We start from the raw sequence: 14993 nt of genomic DNA on the forward strand, positions 1-14993 counted from the left end.
AGCGCACGGGCGGCACGGCTACACATGGTCACGTGATGCCCCACCAGAAATACGTCGAAAAGCGTATGAGCAGAGCAAGCACCAAGCACGGGATGCCTATGTCATCGCAGCTGCGCATGCGCAGTACAGCCTGTTGTCTGGCGCATTCTGGTAACTGCTCAAACGAACCCTTGGTCGCGCAGCAGAGCGCTGGACCCGGCAGCACAGCTGGAGCCGGAGTGACCGCCAGCCCAGCGGCGTCGCGACCGCAGCGCCGCGCCGCTCAGCTCGGCTCAGCGTGCGGCCGTGTCGTCTGGTGGGCTGCGGGTGTGGGCTGCGGGTGTGGGCCACGCCACGCCAGGCCAGGCCCGGGTCGTTAGCGGAAGCACGCGTAGGCAGGGACACGCGGACACCGGCACCGCTAATTCCCCACAGGACAGGGGAGGGGCGGGGCGGGGCGTGCCGCTGTCACCACCCTCCTCCCAGGCTGGAGGGCGCCTCTCGCCGCTTGTGCCCAGACCTCCGTGGCCAGGCTGCTGGCACACACTGCCTACGCTATTTCTGAGTTACAATGCAGTGACGCCGCGCAATACGTGCCCTACCTGTGGGAAGGTGATCAACCACTGCACCGTTCACCCAAGTACAGCGAGCATTTTGCCAACAGTTTATCCGTTGCGTTATTGTATGCTTATCAGAGGATGTTTCAGTTACAGTGAATATCTTCTCTAGAAGCATCCATTTTGTTTCCAATCTTTCATTAGAGTTTTCCATTTTCTTTTACTTTATTACATGATACATTTATTTGAATTTGTTTAAATTTCACAATTTTTAGGATGGTTACCAAAAGCACTCTGTGAATAACTTCTCACAAATTTCAATTGTTTTTGTTTTCATTCTGTTTTAAGGATTTCGATTCTGTATAATATTGACCTGCTACTCACCATTACATTTCTGTTCATGTATTCTTGTAAAGATGTTATGTTGCAATGATGTAATGATGTAATTTTGTAATGATGTAATGTTAATAAATAAACAAAGAAAAGCGCGTACTTCGGGCGCATAATTTTTGGAAGTCGGGATTGCGTTCGAGCTAACCTGACTAACATGGAAAAAAAAAAAATAAAAAAAAAAAAATACTCGTTTCACATTTGCCCCCACACAGCCGTCCGGCAGCACATCGTTAAAATGTCCCGCCATTTGAAGGGGGTGGGGCACAGAGGTCTTTATTACTCTTCTGAAACCTCGTCCACAACACCGCAGCGAATGGAAGCATGTCAGCATCGACAAATCGCCAGTGCTCACTCCCATTCGCTTCTACCTGTTGACATTGTTTACACTTGCCTGAACTGAAGAGGTCAACTTAAAGCCGCTAATCTGCTGTTAGGACCCTGTCACCGCCGCAGACAGCAGCTTCACACAGCTCAATGAAGCGACGTGAGTGCACGGGCCGTGATGCCACAGTGACGCCTGTTCGTCGTGCTCGGTGCTTCTTCCGGCGTGTCTGCAGTGCACGTGAGCGGCCGGGATAGCCAAGTACACGGACGACCATCTCATGCTGATTCCTCTGATTTTCGATGACGAGGAGGAGAAACGAGAGAAAGAACGGGCCAGTTGGGAGCTGAACTCGTGCACTCAGGGTTCCGCACGAGGCCTACGAGAAAGACAGGCCGCGGCGCGTACGTCACGAAGTTTGGCCTGCGCTCGCTCGGTCGCTCAACTCAGCAGACAAACTACGTTTCTGCACCTGTTAACTCTTAACTATGTGTGTACGTACAAACGAGAATTGCATCTTCTACTGGAATCCGCTATTAAGGAGTACTACTGCTATTAGTCCTACAATGATCGCAAGTCCACAGGACTACTTATAATCTGTTACGGCAGTTCTGAGGTACAATAAAATTAAAATTCTGCCAGTTGCATAAGGCACCACTTCTTGTATGAAAAGAGGAATGTTAAGCAGAAGAGACTAAATGCTATAAACAAGCCGTTATACCATTTATATCGAGAATTAATCTTGAATTAAATTTTGTTGTAGTACTGTTAATCAGCAAGACTTCATAATAGCAGATTCCAGTAGAAGAGGATCCATATCCCCCACCTTTCCAATTAAAACAGGCTTACGGCAGGGAGACGCTCTTTCATTGCCCTCTTCGAACTAGCATTAGCGAAAGTCGTTCGGGAGAGTAATTTACATCTATACAATGGTCTCCGATTCGCACACAGTGAAGTAAAACTTCTGGCTTATGCTGATGATATAGGGTTGCTGACTGAAACTGAAGAAGAACTGAAAGACATGTACAGATCTCTCAGGAACAGTCCCAACAAAATGGGGCTTTAGATTAACCAAGAGAAAATCGAATATATGGAAACAGGTCGAGTCATAAACCAAAATCCTTACTTTGAAATTGACCAACATTCTAAATTCAGAGAAGCACTCCACTTTAAATACCTTGGATCACCTTTCAACAACAAAAACATCGTAACAATGGATACAAATGAAAGAATAGCCTCAGGGTCAAGATGTCTGTACTCACTAAGCAACCCACTCAAAAGTAAAGCTTTGTCAGTCATCACAAAGATGAAAATATACAACAATATCATCTGCCCCATAGTACTGTACGGTTCAGAAAGCTGCACGCTTATAAAGAATGAAGGACAAAAACTGAATGTTTTCGAAAGAAAAGTAATGAGAAAAATCTGGGAACCTGTGTTGGAGAATGGCGTATGGACCATTTGAAAGAACAATGACATTTATCAGTTAATGAAGCAACTCACTATCACCCAGAAATTAAAAAGTAGGACATTGCAATGGGATGGACATGTGGCTGGAATGGAAAACAACAGAATCACCAAGAAAGCATCGAAGGAACTCTCCAGGCAACAAGACCATTGGGCCGACCTCGTACAAGGTGGAAAGATGAAATAGAGAAGGACATCGCAGCATTAGGAATTTCCGCAGGGTGGAGAGAGACTGCGATAGGTAGAAGGACGTGCAAGCAGCTCGTTGATGCAGCGCGTGGTGTACAGGGCCTGTGATCGGAGAGAGAGAGAGAGAGAGAGAGAGAGAGAGAGAGAGAGAGAGAGAGAGAGAATCATATTATTTAATTTTCGAAATGTCAATGAACATTCCCCGGAAATGCGGGAAAACTACATTCGTTCGACGTAGGAAATGCCGTTTCAGTTTGTTTTCCAAGTCTGTATGGCAAATACCATCCTGCAACGTGTGATGACGAGAGCACATCCGACGAGTAATTGTACGTAATGTTGTAGTCTGGCACACTGTGACCTACTATATGACTGATGAATAACGTCATTCACATCATTATTTACCAAGGTCTAACTAGGGCTTCCCAAGGCTGTCCCTCGTCCTTGAAAATGTAACTAAAAATAGTAAATAATCAAATGAAATGGCTCTGAGCACTATGGGACTTAACATCTGAGGTCATCAGTCCCCGAGACGGAACTACTTAAATCTAACTAACCTAAGGACATAACACATATCCATGCCCGAGGCAGGATTGGAACCTTCGACCGTAGCAGCAGCGCGGTTCCGGACTGAAGCGCCTAAAACCGCTCTCTCACACCGGTCGGCGGAGAGTACTTTGCCATGTCGTAAACACACTTAACTTTTATCTAGGACGATATATCAGAAGTTGTACTTTCTATTTAATTTTTTCTTTCCAGTGACTGCAATTCTTTAAGAGTTATCGACAGATAGTGAAACAAGAGTTTCGTAGTATGAAAATAAACATGAAATCTCTTCTTTTATGTTACCTCAAACCGATACAATGAGGTTTTTCGTAAGCTATTGAGCTCTCTGGTCGCCAGTTACTTGTTTAATGAGACATTCCGTTTCAGAATTCTGTCACAATAGTTGCTGCAAAAATGAGTTTGCGCAAATTATGTTGTATTGTGGCAAAAGAAGTACTCTCAAACCTGTCAACAAGACAAATGTGGTCGTCACTCGTAAATGGTAATGCTTCTTCGAATAAGAAAAAATGAGAGAATCATCTTGCTCAGACTGAAAGCTTCCCTTAACTTTTTTCCGTGCTTGAGATTTATTTTTTTTTTATATATTCGACCTATGCAAAACACTATTTGTTTCGTTTTATTGAGACAGACTTGTTGCTACACCCATGTACATCTTCTGTGGGACAAATATATATCTGAAAATTACATTTATAATCAGAACGCATTTTTAAAGACTGGTTTTTATATCCTTTTTGTCGTTTTGACAGAATGTCGTATTTTCCGTCCTGTTGTGTATCTCTGGTGAACATCTCATTCTACAGTGGACTCAATATCGGCACAGAGAGATATCAACCAGAGATACACAACAGGACGAAAAGTATGACATGCTGTCAAAACGATAAAAAAGGATGTAAAAACCAATCTCTAAAAATTCGTTCTGGTTAGTAATATAATTTTCAGAAACAAGTTTTATCCCCTGAAAGTGAAAAATAGTCTGAGTGAACAAAAATAAATAAATAGTGTTTTTCAGAAGGTGGGTCTGGCCTTTCTATGTTCAGAATTGTGTGGATGATATTTTGCTTAATAGACTTAACACACTAAAAAGCTAAAATAAATGACATTTCGAACATTTTTCAAGGGTTTACCTCAGGAAGCAAACTTATTTTTGCCGGTGGTGGGTGGCAGATCTGCAAGATTTTTACATTTTCTTTGCGTTTCACGTATTTTCCATGTGACTTCGCCGCAGCTGATGAAGGTCTGAGCTGTTGGAGTGTCGAAAATGCAGGATGCTAAAACAATTAAAAAATTCAGAAATTACTTTTGGACCGACTCTCGCAAAAGAATTCCATTTTTGTGAACTAACAGTAGTCAACCACTCCCTCCCATCAAGAGATCCCGAGTGCCCGAGTGCGACAGAGTTTGATCGTAGGCAAGCGCTACTTGGCATTCCGCCGCACCAGAGTCACCTGACGAGGGAACCTCTGCGTGCGTCCGGAACACAAATATTGTACCGGAAGGGCTGGGGGGGCGCCTCGTTGCACAAGTAGGCTCGCCAGTTCCCAGCTGCGCATACCCAATGGGGGCGCACCGACCGACGGACGAAAACGTTGCAAGAGCCCACATCGCTTTAGATTAGAGACCACGTCCACGTAAAGCATGTAAATGCGATTTCTCTACGTAATCTAGGTAACTAGCGGCCGCTAATTTGGTGGCAATCCACCTGTAAGAAAGTATGCTTCCGTGGTAATTGTTGTCGAAAGTTAAGCTTCATGTTCCACTTCAGTTTCTTCTTACACAATCGACATTTCAACTTGTCTGCCGGGATCATCTTCAGGATCTTCTGTCGAACAGCTAACAGGATCTACAAGAATATCTTTATTGCAGAAGAACTGTAGAAACGTCGATTGTGTGAGAAGAAACTGAAGTGGAACACGAAGCGAGCTGGCAATACAGAAGATTTTACTTCTGTAAGAACGTAATTCAAATACTGATACTGGAAAAAAAATGCCAACTCTGATACAACGGAAAAGGCAATGTACTAGGCCGCACTGCTACGGAATGCATCCAAATTTATGTTAAAATTCTTGAAGTTTTTATGTGAAAAAAGTGACAGTCAACACCATTCTTCTTCATGTCTACACGATTTCCGCCTCTGCTGCAACAGGACTCAGAATTGTAGCTTGTAACATGGCGTCGTGTATCGTAACTGTGTATGCCGGTGCGCGAGAAACAGAGCGTTGTAGTCGAGTTTCGGATTCCAAGAATTCTTCCACACGTGGAGCACCCGTGCCTTCAGCTTGACGATACCACACCACACACACGATCGCTGCGACAATCCGACGTCCGGGTTCACTGTCATCGATCATCATCTTCACAGTCCCAACTTCACTGCATCCGATTTTCATAGGGTTTCAGAACTTCACGAACACCCTTGAAGTCTTCAGTTTGATAGTAATAAAACGGTGCAGTCATAGTTGAGTTTGTGGTTCCGTAACGAATATTCTACAGTGACGGTATCAAATAACTGGTCCCTCGTTGGGAGAAATGTGTTCGACGCCAGGCAGGGTAATTATTCAACAAAGAAATATGTAGACATGAATTATAAAGACGTAGAATGTTAATGAAAATGGCTCTTAGCACTATGGGACTTAACGTCTGAGGTCATCAGTCCCCTAGAACTTAGAACTACTTAAAACCAACTAACCTAAGGACATCACACACATCCATGCCTGAGAAAGGATTCGAACCTGCGACCGTAGTGGTCGCGCGATTCCAGACTGTAGCGCCTAGAACCGCTCGGCCACCACGGCCGACGAAATGTTAATGAAGTCTGTTTCGTTTTCACATAAAAAATTCCGAGGTATTACGTTTTAGCACGCCCTCGTCGTTGATAGTGGGCAGTTCCTAATCGCTAGACTGTGCGCAAATCATCACTATAATAAAGTAAATACGTAAAAAAGCTGCACACAGTTTATTCTTTCTCACTCACACATCCAGTTAATGACAATTTGTCAGAAGTAGTGTACTTTCAACATTTTTTTATAGAGTAATCCGAGTCCTTAGCTCACAGTTATCGGTTTCCCAATCTGAGCAGGCAGTTAGTGGTTCATCGGACGTTGGTGGCTCCTATTGTTTAATTGCCATATCAGTGTGAGCGCAACACTATCGTGATTCCCACACAATCATTCGCAGGTCCCGAGGCTGACAGTATCCGACTCAAAATTTCGGTATGTCCCGCAGACAGCATGAAAATTGATTACTGAGTTCAGATTTAAAGTAAGTAATGATTACATGAAGAGTGAAATGAGGGCAAGTTAAGCGTGTAACATTTAGATCGCACCAGGAGAAAACGGGATGCGGATATTTTTTTGTCGAATCCGGTCGACTAAGGCCCATGTATAATAATAAATAAATGTGTATAATTTCTTATTTCCGTCCGTGTTTCATTTTCTTCCTCATTTCTTTCTTTACTTTTTTCGCTTTCATGGTTTCGTTGTCCCACGTTCTGAAGTTTTCTGTTTCTGATATATTGTTCAAAAGAATTCATATCTACTAGGTCTTTTGGAGTATCACTGATACCGTTACTTCTGTTTATTTTTGCTGTTGTTGCAAAGTTCTGTTTCGCTAGTCTGGTTCCTTCCATTGAGTTCATATTTCAAACGAAAGAAGCGCCTGTATCCCAAACTGTGTTTGAAAATTTTTGGAGCTTCTCGTACAGTTATCTGGTTTTCCGCAATGAACGAACCTCTCATTTTTATCTGTTTTTGACATCAGAATTTTTCGTATGATTTTCCTCTCCTTTCTCGCTTTTCTACACTTGTCCTACTTTGAGTAAAGACGCGCTTTCTGCTGTATACAGTGCTGGAGCCGTAGTGCAGTCGTACGACGCCTTACTTTCTGCGTTGAAGAAGACTTTCTTTCATTGTAGATTTTATTGGAGAGTTGGAACCTTGCCTCAGTATTTCGGGCTTTGTAGCCATTTACACCTTTAGTTAATCTGTTGAGTTGAATAGTGTCTCAGATATATTTGAATTTTTGGAATTTTTTGATCCTACCAAAGTATGTTTCAAGTGATTTCGCAGATCAAAGAGGCTAGTTAGGCACTTCGTTTTTGGATGTGGATACTTTTCGGTCTGTTTTATGAGCAATGTTTCGGAACGTTTATCTGATTCACCGATGAATCTATGTTTTCGGCAAATATCACTACGCCATTTGCAAAAGCCAGACAGCTGATTTTGTCATAACGTGTAGGCTTTCACGGCCGGCATTTTCATTGGGAAAATTCTGGTCAAGTTTCAAGCTGAGACAATCTTAAGACCCACCAAGAAGGTTAGTGAATTTAGTGTTTAAGATCGGCGAAAGACGCACGACACCCCTTAGCAACTCCTGGAGTGAGTAAAATTCCGTGTAGCTGTGGGAACGTTTATATTGGAACAATCAAAAGAAGCGTCACTTCCCGCTTAACCGAACGCAGAAGGAACTGTCGACTGGGGCATACCGACAAATCAGCTGTAGCGGAACATGTTTTTAAAGACGGTGCTTATGAAATAAAATATAGTGCCACGAGCGTGCTAGCCAGGACATCGCATTATTATGCACATATGTATAGGGAAGCTATAGAGATTCAGAAACACCACAGTAATTTTAATGGAAATGAGGGAGGCTTAAAGTTAGGCAAGGTATGGCGGTCGACTTTGCACCAACGATGTGACAATTGATTACCTTCAATTGAGAATAATGACGTTAGTCAGAGATAGACTTACAGTTGGCCTCACGTGACGTATGGTGGTGCCCTCTATGCGCTCTATATAAACGGGACCTGGCAGCCACTCGTTGACTCACCTCGGATAATGTTGCCCGCAGTTGGCAACGAAATGTAAGGAAGAAGTAGTTTTACAGATTGACCACGGCCTCTCAGGCCGGAAGATTTAACTAATGAGTTGATTTTGTCTTCTTTATGTTTTGACTCTAGTTCTACTTGATGATTTATTGCAGCTTCTTGCATTACGTTTTTCCCATTCGCCGATGCTTCTTTTTTTTCTCTCTCTCTCTCTCTCTCTCTCTCTCTCTTCATGACACAGTTAAAGATCAAGGGTCACAATCCGGCTGCGTATATACAGCCTAACGAAGCTGGCTGCTATAGGCATAAACGGAGAACGCGGGCGGAGCAGAAGTGTGTGTGCCGGATGTCTGAAGCTCAGTGGTACATTAACACCGGTTTCCGGACGACAGTAAACAACGATCCCTAATTTTCGTGGATGGTTGACTCACAACCGAGGTCGCACGTCAGAAGGAGGGGAAAGTCTCTCAATGGATGGCATCTAGAGTTATTTCTTGTGTGTGGCAGATTTTGTTATCTGCCGCTGAGGTCGTCACCAACGTGCGAGTACGTTCCCGCCGTGGGAAGAGGACTGCATTCGTAGACATTTTTGTCTCCAATCTTGCTAAGCCATCGGAGCAAAGCGAGCATTGTCTGACGCTCATTAAAGAAAGACAATGAAGAAGTGTGGGGACTGATCAAAGCGAAAAGAAAGGGGAACAGTGGTCATTAGCACCGGCCCTCTCTACTTCGTATGCAGATTGCGTCCACTTAATGGTCCAGGATGGCCGCTAATGTAAACAATGAAGTCGCGGGTGGGCCTCTTAATTTGGCGGGCCCGGTTCTGTCCGTTTTGTCGCGTCCCACCCACGAGGAAACTATCCCGGGACGCACGGGACTGTGCGTCGTTCTGAGACAAACACTAAACAGATGGTAAATCCTCCAAGAAGATTACAAAATAATACTTCCACATCGACATCTACATACGTATCCCACAAGATACTATAGAGTGAATGGTAGAGAGTGATTTATATTGATGGTAGGTAATCGCTTTCCTGCTCTACTCTCAAAGGGAGCAAGGGAAAACTGATTGCCTTAATGCATTCTTACACGAGATGGACGGCGTAGGCTGTACCACCATTCTGCAGTCAGTCACAATTGCTGGGTAGATATTCTGCCACTGTTCCCCAAGTATTTCTCAATACATTTCCTTACCACTGACTCAATCTTCTTGTTCCACATCGTTTTGTTTCACACTGTTATGCCTAGACGTTAAGTCGACGTGACTACTTGAAGCAGCATACCATTACTGATGTGATGGAAAGTTATGCGGGCGCTGATCGCGTCAAATAGAAACTCTGTCCACATCATCCTGCAGCCCAATGCAGCTGCTCGAAGACGACACTTGCGCATATACAGCGGTGTCATCAGGAAACGCACTGTTGGCTACCTTACAGCAGCTGCTCCACTACTCTGCTCTGTGATATTCCTGGCCTGATCCTTGCCTCTGATGAACGCTCGCCGTTCAGAACAACGTACTGGCCTAAACGTTCCAGCTAATTACTTATCCAGGGGCTCATTTCGAATGCGTGGTATTTAATTAACAGTCTACAGTGCGATACAGACTGGAATGCTTACCGGAAATCAAGAAATACATTGCATTTATTACTGAAGGGCATAAAACGGACTACATTTTGCTTTCATACGCATTAAAAGGCTCATACGGTTTCTGTTTAAGTGATAAAACATTTGGGAAAAATTGGCAGAGTCTGTACAAATTTTGATACAGCCTTCTGTCATTTTTTATTGTTACACGGGGGAAAGAAACACGAAAAACGAATAAAATGTAGTTGTTGTTCCTCTTTTTGTTGCTTCTGCAACCTGACTAAACGATAGGCACGCTTGCGGAAGTTTATCTGATACTAAAATGTAGACTTTCACGGCCGGAAATATCATGTCCATTATAATTATCCGGGCTGTTATGCCGTGGTCGGTTGATGAATTCTGTGTCGATTCCCAACGTTTCGTCTCCGACTGCGGGAGACAACTTCAAGGACGTCCGTAGCTCGATGGAAGGTCCAACACACCCACTGGCTCGCTACTGACGAAACGTTGGGAATTGACAGAGAATTCATCAACCGACCACGGCATAACAGCCCGGATAATTATAATGGGCAGGAAGTTTATCTGTTTGCAAAAGTGAAACAGAACTGAGTCATTCTTTAAACATATGAATGGACTGAAGACAGTGAAAAAGGAGACTCAATAAATAAATCCTGCTCGGTGCAACTGGCCACTGGATACTCTAAAATTACGAGTAACTCGAAACAAACATGTGAAGTAAAGACAGGCAAGTGGTTTGGGAAACAGTAACATACATTACCCAGACAAAGAAGACAGTGATATCGGAGGAGCAAGCTAGCGAGCAACAAGTAGGCGTCCTACCGCTTATGTCTCGGGTAGTACGAGCGAGCACCGGGGTGGCGCAAGGCACGCTTTCTTCGCGTCTGCTTGTCGAGAATTTGGTAAGGCTACCAGTTATACGAGGCGTGTGACGTTATGTGACTGATACTGCTTTCCACAGAGGTGGTCACTACTAGAGGAACGAGAAACTGCTGTGACATACTCCACCACGTGGTATTCTTAGCGATTTGTGTAATTAACTGTTTACCATCTGATCCAGAGTTAATGATATCTAGACTGGTGTCTAAAATCATAGCAACCAGCAAAATTTTGCAAGATTGCCTTCATTTTGCCACAAAACAGTACAAACAGGTAATAGCAAAGCAGAAACAATGTTACTAATACAAAACGCAAACAACTGCTATATTCATAAAGGTAGACAAAAATGTTCTTTTTTTTTTCAACTTAACGTATTTGCACACGCATTCCGACAGCTGGTTAACGTGCTCAGTGTGGGAAGTGACCACCCCTGGCAGCAGAACAGGGCATGCTGTGAATGATGTCATCAGTCTCATGTTGAGGCAATAACGCCCTTTCTTCCTGAAAAGCTTCTCGCCGGTCTTGGAAAGTGATTGGTGGATGCTTATGTGATGCATCCCGTCTCGCTACCATATCCGCGACATGCTCTATGGGTTCAAATCGGGACAGCGAGCTGGCCACGCCACGCGTGCAATATCTTACGTTTCCAAGAAAACGTCAGTCATCCGTGTTCTATGAAATCGAGCATTACCGTCCATCAATACGAAGCCTGGGCCCACAGCAGCTCGGAACAAGTGCACATGAGGTATCAAAATCTCGTCACAACACCTGACAGAAGTAAAACCTTGCTATTCACCTGTACAATTTCATGAAGAGGAGTTCGAGTTGTCAAAATAATTCCTGCCCACACCATTAGGAATCCTTCTCGATACCGGCCTCTTTCCACAGTGTTTCGGTCCCGAAATCGTGTTCCACGTTTTTGGAAATTTGTGGTAAGGTCTTATGGGACCAAATTGCTGAGGTCATCGGTCACTAAGCTTACCCACTACTTAACCTAACTTAAACTAACTTACACTAAGGACAACAAACACACCCATGCCCGAGGGAGGACTCAAACCTCCGAAGGGGAGAGCCGCGCGGACCGTGACAAGGCTACCCCGCGCAGCTGTTCCACGTTTCCTCCAGATGCGAAAGCGTCAAGAATCACTCTCCAAACAAAATCGGGTCTCATCTGTGAAAAGAACATTGTCCATCTGTTCGACCGTATCCAGGTGGCATGTTGACGACTCTATTCTACACCCTGCCGAAGCCTTCTGTATACCATTTGCCTCTATACAACACGTCCAGTTGCGGCGCATCACTAAAGCGGTACCGCCGTGCGCAAGCAGTCAAATAACGGTCCTCTCTTCCTGATGGCACGCGTGGTCGGCCCTGCCCTTGTCTTTCGGATACGGTTTCGGTCTCTCGAAACCGTCGCCACATCCGAGATACAACAGAGCGATTCGCACTAAGCCATCGGGTCACGTAAGTTTCCGACTGTCCTTTCTCCATTCTTTCTATGGCCCTCCACCGCACAGAGTCTTATAGACTTCTCCTCTGTACCGTACAGCACCATCTGTGACTGTGAATACAGCAATTGTGGATGTGGGAATACCTGGGAAACACTACTCTTTTCGATGGGTGCCCTGACGTCATCGTTGGCGTGGTTGTCCGTTGTCCGTGGCTGTCTGTGCAGAACACGATCGTACGACCATCTGCTGTCACTTTGTATGTTTATGTCGTAAATTATACACAGGACGGGGAAATCGCCGTTTTGTTGCTTTAATTTTGGACACCAGTGTATTTTACGTCTCAGTTGAAATCGTATGTCCACACAATGAACATGTTTATTTAGCGCTAAACGTAGTTATGGCGCCCATTACAAGGGCTGATGCGAGACGACGGGGAGATTAACGCAAGCGTAGAGCAATCTCAAGGTCAATGTTTAGTTATTATAAACACCGTTTGCATGAGAACGCAGGGTACTGTATGTCACATAGAACATCAAAAAAATTCGCAAACTTTTATCCCATAACCTGTAGTTTGACTCGTGTAGTCCCTTCTAGCGTATCTGTTGGTACTTATTTACCTTAGGTGCTGCATTATTCACCTTAGAGAACTAAAAATAAAGTTTCTTTTCTGCAGTACTGGGTAGGGGTTTATTCAAACGTAGGTTATGCCTGCTCTCTCGTATCCACGAAGTCCGATATCGGGCCACTGCCACATCAGAAAGTTCCACAAAAGTGGATACTACACGATCTGACCATCCGCCCAAATGAGGCCCCTTTTGAAAACAGTCAGGTGCTGATAACGTTGCCTCACACTGGTATGCGGCATCTCCGGTCCTTCAACTTATGACTCAATGTCTGGTGCTGCTCACTCCACTTGCACACCTTTGCACGCCTGGTAACATATGGCTAAACGCGAAGAATACGGATGCAGTCGGATAGCCGTTCTGTCGCACACAATGTTAACCATAATTATTAACGTGCACGGATGGTGTGGATGTGTACTAAATTACATTGTAATTCGACCTTCCATACTGCGTGCTTCACTTACTATGTCAGGCACTGTATGTAGAATATGTACTAACTTTCACTAAAAAAAGAAGAATCAGTGGCCACCACTCGCATTACATCCCCCGACCCACGGTATCTGTGACAGGCACAGTGCATCGTGACACTTCTATCGCAAATGCATGCGACTCAGATGAGTCTGTGATTCCAGATTTCCGTGATATCGACACATAAATCGGCTGAGGAGATTGCTACATTGGGTAGTTTCTGACCAGTTCCCTCCACTGCCCTTGACGAGCTGGTGACTCTCTGTCCGAAATGGCGACCTTCGCATACCGCGGCACCAGGTCCGTCCAGAGTGCACACACACACACACACACACACACACACACACACACACACACAAAAGCTGTAGTGCTCCCCCTGTCTCCTGCTGCACGCTGCCTGTGCACAGTACCCGCAGCCACGCGCCGCAGCTTTCGACGCCGGCCGCAGCCTATTAACTGCCGCTAATTTGCAATCACGCGGGCAATGACAATGCGATATGCACATGAATACAGTGCCGGCTTCGGCGCTAATGCGCGTGAATATTTGATACGGCCGGGGCAGGAGAAGGGGGGAGGAAGAGGGGAAAATACGGGACGCCAGGGTGGGGGGAGGGGGTGATGCGAGCGGACACCGACCCATTGTGACCAGTCCCACTGCGTGCGATGAATAAACCTCTGTCAATTACACTCAATTTTCACACAGAGTGCTTTCGATGCACCAAAAGCACTCCATATTGTCTGACGAATAAAATTAAAAGTTTGTAAATTCTTTGGGGCATGATTTTCAGGTAGATGTGCGTTCCTGATGTAATCTGCTATATGTGTAAACACACAGGCAACTGTCGAGAAGGAAGTGAGGCAATATCGTAGATTATCCTCCACGATAGTGAATGTGCATACTGAATTACCAGTAAAGGAAACCGAGAGCAAATTTTGAAAACATGGCATGTACCGCAAGTAAATAACAGGTCAAGCGTTAAAAAAGGAAATTTTGTGTTATTGGTGAAACTCTGCTGTAAACCCAGTAAGGTATCCCTTATTTGCAGATGTTGTTATTGTTGTGGTCTTCAGTCCTGAGACTGGTATGATGCAGCTCTCCATGCTACTCTATCCTGTGCAAGCTTCTTCATCTCCCAGTACGTACTGCAGCCTACATACTTCTGTATCTGTTTAGTGTATTCATCTGTTGGTCTCCCTCTACGATTTTTACCCTCCACGCTGCCCTCAAATGCTAAATTTGTGATCCCTCAGAACATGTCCTACCAACCGATCCCTTCTTCTGGTCAAGTTGTGCCACAAACTCCTCTTCTCCCCAATACTATTCAATACCTCCTCATTAGTTATGTTATCTACCCATCTAATATTCAGCATTCTTCTGTAGCACCATATTTCGAAAGCTTCTATTCTCTTCTTGTCCAAACTAGTTATCATCCGTGTTTCACTTCCATACATGGCTACACTCCATACAAATACTTTCAGAAAAGACTTCCTGACACTTAAATCTATACTCGACGTTAACAAATTTCTCTTCTTCAGAAACGCTTTCCTTCCCATTGCCAGTCTACATTTTATATCCTCTCTACTTCGACCATCATCAGTTATTTTGCTCCCCAAATAGCAAAACTCCTTTACTAGTTTAAGTGTCTCATTTTCTAATCTAATTCCCTCAGCATCACCCGA

Source organism: Schistocerca serialis, chromosome 4, assembly GCF_023864345.2.
Source record: "Schistocerca serialis cubense isolate TAMUIC-IGC-003099 chromosome 4, iqSchSeri2.2, whole genome shotgun sequence".
In the NCBI taxonomy this organism is placed as follows: domain Eukaryota; kingdom Metazoa; phylum Arthropoda; class Insecta; order Orthoptera; family Acrididae; genus Schistocerca; species Schistocerca serialis.